Source organism: Clytia hemisphaerica, unplaced genomic scaffold (genome assembly GCF_902728285.1).
Source record: "Clytia hemisphaerica strain Z4C2 unplaced genomic scaffold, Clytia hemisphaerica genome assembly, whole genome shotgun sequence".
Lineage (NCBI taxonomy): Eukaryota > Metazoa > Cnidaria > Hydrozoa > Leptothecata > Clytiidae > Clytia > Clytia hemisphaerica.
In genome coordinates, this window is record NW_027104250.1 from 44,803 (window position 1) to 54,284 (window position 9,482).

The 9,482-nt window shown below is 36.2% G+C and overlaps 1 long non-coding RNA gene across 1 annotated transcript; it reads right to left on the reverse strand.

Annotated features, from left to right (window-relative positions):
• Nucleotides 1–5,081: 5,081 nt before the first annotated feature.
• On the reverse strand, nt 5,082–6,088 carry LOC136816536 (uncharacterized). The gene is made up of 2 exons (XR_010847935.1): nt 5,983–6,088; nt 5,082–5,851 (listed from the first exon to the last, which is right to left on the reverse strand). It is a non-coding gene; the product is annotated as an uncharacterized lncRNA (long non-coding RNA).
• Nucleotides 6,089–9,482: the final 3,394 nt, after the last annotated feature.

A 9,482-nucleotide genomic window follows, 5' to 3' on the forward strand; every position in this document is an offset into this window, starting at 1 on the left:
TGCAAAGACTCTCTATTCCATAGCAACGAATCCCAAATTGAACCAATGTAGAAACACCTCAATGAATTCGCCAAAATATAACTAAGCTTTGAAGATGCACTCAAGTAGGCATTTCTTGGTGATGTTAAGGGATGAAGGATTAAAAGAATGGTAAATCTTTGTTACTTTACACAACTTTGAAGCATTAGGGTTGACATGGAGATTGTTATGGTGTAATCTATCTTTGTTTATACACCTAGAAGAGGTCAGGTTACTGCTTTTCGTCAAAGTGTTTCTCGTATTGCGAAAATCTTACATGACTTTGTCAAGCCAACAACAAAAATATCGTTCACATTTATTGTACGTCTTTCAATGTCGATTGCTACTGTTTTGAAGGAATGATTGGAAGTAGTCGTTTTTTTGTGCTTTCCTTTATTGGGGGTAACTTGAATTACGAGAGAAAAGTTTATGGGAAATTTGAGTATGAATGCCAGGTAGTTTGCATCCTCTAATACATTCAAACTTTTTATAGACTTTGTGAGATCTGCAATGAAGACTAGCTATTGTCGAGGCTTGTTTTGTACTCTTTTAGGTAAAAGGGCAATGTCAGTAAAACTTGTTACGATAGAAAAGCCAAAGTTCACTTCCAGCGAGAAAGATCAAAGTCTCTGAATGCAAGACTTTTCATGTCTGAGGGGTAAAATCACCATGACATTCTGTGTGTTTGATCTTAGCCATGAGTTTTTGATCTGACAACTTTACAGTTGGACCAGTTTGTTTTTTTTACAATGTGGGCGAGTTTACCAGAATTCTTATTACTACTTGGTGTTGGAACCAAGTTAGACCACGTTCACACGCTACATTCCGTTTCACTCCGAAACGAAACGGTTCCGAAACATTGTGTGAACGTTTAAATTGGAAACGTCAAAAAAGAAGACGTTATAAAGCAAAACAGATCGAAACGGTTTCGCTCCAATTTTTTCATCGGAACGGAACTGCTCCGAAACGTTCCGAAACGAGTATGAACACTTCCTATTTGTAAGAAATACCACACCGGAGCGATACGAAACCGTAACGTCTGGACATGGTCTTATTATAGTGTATGAAAAGATGTAAGATCCCTTATTACAATTCTGTCTATGCTTTAGTTGAGTATCAGAGAAAAAGGGGTCTCTGGTACAGAGAGTTTTCCCTTTACTGTTATACAGGGTGTCCCTAATTAAAGTATCGAGTTTGAACATGCGATTGAGTAGAAAGTTTTATGTGCGTGTTCACAAAATTGTATTTTAAGCTCTCCCTCTTTTTTCTTTGTCATTACGATTAATTTATACGTTGTAACTACCTTTTGTAATAAGCCTGTGTGATGGAGAACGCTCTTATATTTTAGCGATAACACACACAAACTTTTCTACTCAATCGCATGTTCAAACTCGATACTTTAATTAGGGACACCATGTAGTTATTTTCACTTTTTCATTTAGCATAACATGATAAAGATACTTAGATGGACAAGATGTTGAAGACAATTAATTATTATGCTCCTTTGACTTCCACCATTACTGACTGGTGGTACGGTTCCCATGGCAAACAAACGAACTCTACGAAAGACGAACAGACTAGCCTGTTACCCGCGGTCTCTGAACAACAAAAAGAGTCTAATGTAAGAAATGAAGCCTTGGTTGAAACTCCCTTCATAACCAGATTACGATCGGTTGAAGAAAGACCTGGGTTATCGAGTGAAGATGATTACGTCACCGGTAGTGAGCATTATCACTCATCGAGACGAAATACTAGCGAAGGGCTACTGAATGACTCGATAAGTCAAATTCCGATTATAATCAACGAGGAAGATATTCAACCAGATGAAAACAGTTCAGGTCTTTTGAACTGTCAGCATCAGCTGGATGATCGAGTTCGACAGATTATTTTAGAAGGGCTAAGTGAGACGAACGACGAAGATGATGACCTACCAAGTCGAAGGAAAGCGCGTCATCGAAACGCACGCCCTTCAAGCAGCATGCTATCTCGTTCAGCACCTGCGGGGGAGCTTCGGAAAGCACTCACGGTTCACACAATCCGTCACATTCACGAACACACTGACTCTGACAGCTCCTATTTCGAATCACCAACAAAAGACCATCCTCGAAATCGCACAAAATCATCTGGCGGCACTTTCCCTTTTTCCTTCTTCAAATCCAAGAGGAATGACAACGTAAAACAGCGAAGGAGAGCAGACACAGGCGAAGAACAAACGCTCATCCTGAGGGTGAAAACCAAAAGTTACGGAACTACTGAAAGTGACGATGCAACGGTTTTATACAGTGGAAATCGTTCGCAAGTCCGCTCGATACATCGTCAAAGAGACACTGATATAACCTCAAACGAAGATTCGGACTACCCCGAAATTTCATTGAATCCCGATCACTTATCGGCTTCTTATACACATTCCATTTCCAACAAAAGGAAATCCGTTTCGGATTTATCATGTTGTAGTTTGAACTCGAGTTGGTCAGAATACACTATCTCTTTACCCTCACTGGAAACCGGTCAGGAGTGCCGAGAAAGTGACTTAGAGTCCACCACGACCACGGTCGCTAAAGAATATTTATCGAGTACAGACGGTGGTCCGGTAACGCCGAACGTACGGAATAACCGAGGTAAAAGACACTCCATTAAATCGGAACTTCTGACAGGACACCATGTAAAGGAGATGTTTATGGACAACGAATGTTATTGTTGTCAGTGTACCATTATTTAAATGTGTTGTAAATTAATGTCATTTTATTTAGTTGATTCTCCAATTTAAATACTGAAATTTAATTAATTCGTTCTTTTCTATTATCTTACCTCAAACTATGGACAAACGATCCTTGAAAAATGTTGCAATCTTTTAACCTTGCACCCAGTTTTTAAATTAAAACCCCTTTTCTACTGACCATGCAACTTTTCCTCCATCTAGGCGTTATTTTTTGCTACTGTTCTAATACCGACTCTAGTACAAGTTCTGGTACAAGGTCGTAGCTTTAACATGATTTAGATAGCGCCAGAAAATAGTATAATTCATAAAAAGCTCTTAAGGCTTACACTAGACCAGGTTTAACCTCTTTGCACTTACACAAATACTCAAGTTTTTAACGCGGGTTAAAAAGAGTGCGACAATTTATTAATTTGAAAGCAAGGTTTTTGAAAATTACCATGGCTCAAATTTTGTTTGACGGTTATAATGAACATGACCCTAGTCAATTCGCGTTAATAACATGACCAGTTAATTTTATGAATACCGGTAAATACAGATCAATAATGTGGACACATTTTTGCCATTCACATTTTCTTTCTTGTCATTTTAATTGCGGTTTGAAAACCTTTCCGATATGAAAGTAAAAGTTTAGGTGAAAGTCGAAGGAGTGAGATAAATAAAAGTCATGGTTAGCTAATCTTTTGTGTCTTGCTAAAGATTTTAAGCGCTTAATATGACGTAACATTATAACGGGATGATGTGTCATTTTTACACGTTGGTTAATTTGACCACAATTATCGAGAACGACTTTTTGTTCACTTGAATAAACAAACCACCATCTTTGTTTTGCTTTGTGTATCATTGGTTAGGTTAATCTTCGTCATACATCTTTTTTAGGGCTATCTTACTTTAAGCTAAGTTACAAAGGCCCAAAATCAGTAAAACCCTCACCCTTTTATTGCAGTGAAAAAAAAGCTTCTCGACGAAACAAAAATAAAATGAAATTTTTTCGAACGTCACACCAGTCAGAGAAACTTAAAATATTTGTGGATCAAATTATGTCTTTGAGACAGAAATTGCTGATATCACAATGACGTAATGTTGTTTTAAGTTTCGTTACGTTGTGTTGTCTTTCACGCTAAAAGCTAACCTGTCCCAAAACAAATTTTAGTCACTCATTGATAAATTTTTTATTGAATTTGTTGGTTTTTAGAAGTCTGAATTAAGATCTAGGGTTGAGACTTTCGTTTGGTGGTCATCGGTTTATAATCGAAACTTTTACAGATTTATTTGAGGGCTACCGTTGTTGCATTGTAGATTAATTTTGAACATTGATAATAATGGATGGATGAAGGGAAAGTAAACTCAATGTTTCTACTTGATGTAAGCTGAGTTGATTGATCTGACCAAATCACTAAATCGGAATAAAGTGAAATGGTTGAACTCAGATTTAGCTGAAAGAAACACCACAATGAATTTATAGTATTGGCAGAAATTAGCTTCGCTTCCATCGTTTTGTGTCTTCTATAACAATATTTGGTTAACTGAGCAAAAAGTCGAGAAAAGTGAGTCATTTTACAGTTTAAATTTGTTGCTGAAGCAGTTTTCAAAATAATTTGTTGCTTTTTGATTGAAACATTATTCGCACCTAGTTACCAAACTTAACAGCAAACAGTCCAAATACTTAAGGTATGGTATATACTTGGTATAATCGTCAGCCGTGCAAAATTACTCGAATCTGATTGGTTTAGAGGAGTGCAATTAATCGTTAATTGCACTATTACCACTTTTTGCACTCTTCGGCGGGGGGACACTTTTGTTCTCTTTTCTTTTCTCTCCCAGAGACTTTTTTTTACTATGTAATAAAATACAAAGACATTTTTTTCTTCAATATAAAAAAGAACAAACACATTTTACGTTACAATAGCTTCTTTTAATTGAAAACAAAGAAAAATTACATTGCAATGTTTTCTTTTTAAACAAAAGAAAAAAAGGAGGTTTTCGAATGTTTACTGACGATTACCTCGGAATCGTATGTTTTGTCGTGCAATTAACGATTAATCACTCGTAACAAAGGAGAAAATACCGTAATTTGCACTCGTCCTTCGGACTCGTGCAAATTACTATTTTCTCCTTTGTTACTCGTGATTAATCGTTAACCTTTCCAGCGCGCAACTTTTTAAATTTTCACGCTGTCAGCGCGCAACATTTTTTCAGAAAATAGACATGTTCAGTTATTTTATCATAACTCAAGAACTATGAATCTTTAGAAAAAAAGTAAGGTATCCCTGAAAAGCTAATTAAATTCTACAACTTTTAGACCAGGTACCAATCCAAATAGAATATTCCAACAAAAATGGTAGCATCACGTAAACCACAGTTTTTTTTCACGTTTTGCGGTAATGTCACTTTTTCTGCATTTTTCACTTCTAGAGCAAAAAAAAGTGGGGGGAAGTTAATTAAAAAATCTGTCTTTGGCTATTTATCAATCTATACATCATTTTGAAGTAATATACCAAAAATCAGCATCCAGAAAAATCTGTATGTGTCACACCAGCCGCCCAAATATCGGTCACTTTTGCCAAAAATCACGATTTTCGGCTAAAAAAATCCAATACATACAATTTTGAAGTATTTTGATGATAATCTGTTTCTAGAAGCAGCTACAACATCAAAAATGGTGTAAAAGTATTTCCCAACTATCTAAGCAACACTTTCAGTCAGTATTCTTAGCTCCTGAAGCTTTTGAAGGGTATCGGCTACCGTGAAACTAGATGGCATAGTCGGCGACAGTTGCAAAGTTTCCAAAAACCGTAAGCCTTTTGAGGCAAACTCATTGCTATCAAATCTGGTCTCTTTTGACCATAAGGGATGCTAAATGTCATCATAATAATTCCATGTGGCTGTTATGTGGTTCCTGCTATCATTTTGATCCATATAAACTGTAATCAGGACATCGTTATGAGCCAAGAATTTCGGGGATCGATCGACCGTCGCTGGTGCTTGGAGAGGAGTGAAAGAAGTAGTGCAATTCAACATAAATCCAGGCTTTTCAAATTCTTTGGTGCTCCTTTGAAATATATGAGGTGCAGAAACCACTTTTGCATTGGATTTGTCAACTTTCCATGCTCCAACCTGAAGAAAAAGTTAAAAGTACTGTAAGTTTGGGTCGACCCGCCTATGGTTTGTCGAGAAAAGTGGTCAAAATGACAAATAAATGGAATTTTTATGCTAAAAACAAAACAAAAAATATAGGATATACTTACTGGATGTTTTGCCATTATAAAAACAATGTTTCCATGAAGAAAAGTGGCCTAAACCAGTCAAAAAATCCAAGAGCTTTAGCAGTAAGTTTGAAAAACCCATTTCTTGGTCGCCATCTTGATTCAGTGTTTTTCTCTACTTTTTCTACGAAATCTGCTGCCTCACCACGTGATCAAAACATTACATCACCATATATCAAAAGAAAGCTTAGAACCTCTACTTTCCGTTTTTCTTTACTTCTACGGCTAGCAAAGAAGCCAATGGGAGAAATATAGCTTAGAAGATCACTATGTCAAAAAGACGTGTATACACGTCTGCCGGAACGTATGCTCGACGTGTATACACGTCTGCCGGGCTGAAAAGGTTAATTGCACTCCAAACCATACGATTACTAGTACTAATTTACCATATATGGAAAAATACCAATGTTAAATAAATGTCTTTTCCTATAAGTGAAAACTTGCAAGCAAATACTGTTAAGTAATGATTTTAGTACAAACTCAGTGTTATCTTTTGATAATATCGCTTGAAGGAATCCGCTTCAAATAACACTAAAGTATCCAACATGGTCCCCTCCACCTCCCACTCGGTTTTCCAGTTATGAAATCCCCCTCCCCCAAAAAACTGACTAAAAAAGTTATACTTATCAGAGTTAAAGTGGTTAAGAATGCTTGCTATCAATGGAACATTCAGAGGTGAATGTCTTGTTAAAACAAACAGTTTCGCGTTAACAACAAATTTATTGTTACCATGGCCACCGCGAAATCTAAATTTAGATTTATGATTATAAGAAAGATAACTATAATGAATAGGTTTTGAAAATTAAATATTGACACTCACTTACTCCCGTTAGAACGTCTTTCCATTAGTTCTCCGTTTTTAAGGCCCGCAGCTTGTTTTAAAGGATAAGCGGAACGGGGGAACAAACTACTATGTTTCATAGCGGCGAAATCAAATCTTCCACTTTTCGATTTTACTTTCAAACACTACTGTATTTTTTGAGCACTTTTCAGTATCAGTGAACTAGGGTTCCTACCTACCCTAAGATCGATAGAATATCAGCTAAGAAATGATTGGCTTTATCACACCCCCTCCTCGTATATCCGGTAGGATTTTTTCAGCCAGTGAGGGTAAAAATAACGGACTGAAGTGAAACTCGATTGGGATTGATTTCCCCATATCTTTCATGAGGGGGGGGTTAAATTCCTTTGTTTTTAAGTCAGCAAATTCAACACCCCTGTGTCACAGACCCGGTGGACCCCCCACCCCGGTGGAAAAATAGGCCAAAAAATCGTCCCCGGTGGAAAAGATATCCTAAATTTCAACCCCACTGCGAAATTGCTCTTTGATTTTATCCCCATTGAAAACTGAATGTAAAAAATTGCACTCCATAGCCATCCCCACTGGAATTTTCGAGCTGGAAACAATAGATTTTATATCCCCATTGGCATTTTGATAGAAATTTTCATCCCCACTGAGGGAAAAAGTTCTACCGGGGCACTTAGAGAGGGGTGTAATTCAGTGGGGATGAAGAATAAAACATATTATTTTACAGTGGGTGTGAGAAGGTGTGGTCTGTGAGAAGGGAGTGTTTTATCTGTGGGGTGGTAATATAAAAAAGACTAATTGCCTCTGACCAAACCATACTCTTTTCAATTTCCCTCAATGCAATAATAAGCTGCCCAAGAGACTTCTATCAAAATACAATTCGACAGCGTCACAAACGTAAACAAATCTCTGCACAGAGAACACATATTACAGAATTGAACAAATAGAATATATGGTTTACTGACTAGGTTTTATGTTCATATTGCCTGCATCAAAGAAAGTAGGCATCTCTGAGTGAGTAGTTTTTGCAACTTGAGGTGAATTTTGTCGTCAAGGTTGATTTAGAAGGAGAAAATAGATGATTTGTGGAGACGAGTCAAACCGCCCAAGTCAGATAAGGAAATCTTGACAACTTAAGGAAAGGAAGACAAAACTGAAAAGATGGTCCTTGAATAATAGTTTTATCATTTCATTCAATCATTAGAACAGAGATGTACGTTTAATAGTTTATTATCCAGCGATGCTTACCCTCATTATGTGTGACGTTTAAAAGAACTTACAACAGGCTATTATGGACGAGGTATTTTGAAAAGCAACAATACTGCTATGCCATGCTATGATTGCCTTATTATTGTCGATGTAAAAACAGAAAAAAAACTTGACAGAAAATTGTAGTATAGTATGTAAAGTTTTATCGTTCAAGGTATCTAAGTGAGTGTTTAGTTAAAGTTGGAAGCACATAAATTGCAATTACTCTTTTCGACGAGCAATTAAGTATAGGTTAATTGGCCTATAGTAAGTTTTTCTGTCTAAAGCTTTTTTGTGAAACCAATATCCTACTTCCAATTAGTTAATTTGTGAAGTTGTTGTGATCCTACACTTTATAATGTCTGTAATTTATTGTGGGTTTGTGAGTACACAGTGGGTATGTTATGATTTTTGAGTAAGTTGAGTGAGTGTTGTATTTGACACTAGTTTAGATTCATTGCAAGTGTCAAACCAGACAACTGGAATATTTTAGTGACAGGATGCAAACTTTCGGTGAGATTGTGACAACACAATTTTCGTTGACTTCATCACAATGATTTTAAAGAGTTTGTACATATAGGTTTTGACAATGGAAAACGAGTTTGGAACTTTGGTCTTGGGTCTTAAATCTAGACAATCTAGAATATTTTCCCTCAAAGATCTGGAAATGGAAGATATCTTGATGAGACTTCGCATTTAACTTGTAATTTTGAACCACAAAAAGAAAAGTAGAGAGAAAAGAGTGTCTAAAGAGTGGTCTCTTGTAAAAATTAGTGTTTGTATATTAAATATTAATAAGTTCTATTCATATATTTTTAATTTTTTGTTCTATATTTTGAAATTATTATTGGTCGTGGATATTATACCACGTTAGAGATACTACATCACAAGAGAGCGGTGAAGAGGACATTTCTCGGGTAAAGGAAGAAACGAAAAGTCTTCGTTGTTTTCATCCAGACACGAGACCATAGAGAAACAGAGAAAGTCAGGAAAGGAGACAAATTCATCTTGATTTTGTTTTGAATGATAACATCGTATCAAAAAATGTTATAACCGATTGCGTTGTTATTTGTTTTTGATGCAACTAATAATTTTGGTGCAAAGATGATCGTGTTGTGTTTTCTAAGAGTCTGAAAAAGGGAAGGGATGTATTACCATGACATAGGAGAGCGAGTCGAGTGAGGCTGTTGTCTCATTTCCCATCGTATTTAACATGTTGCATCTTTTCAATCTTCAAATGTTTTTTTACTTTTAGAGCAAAAGTGAGAGAAAATTAAAAAAAGAAAAATTTTAAATCAAAAAAGTAAATTTTGAGAAATCACTGACTAAAAATATTTTTTCAGAGAAGACGGATTAATAAGATCCCTGGAACGCTGAAATTGATTCCTCCTCCTCCAGGAAAGTATTTGTCGGCCTTTTGCTTTAT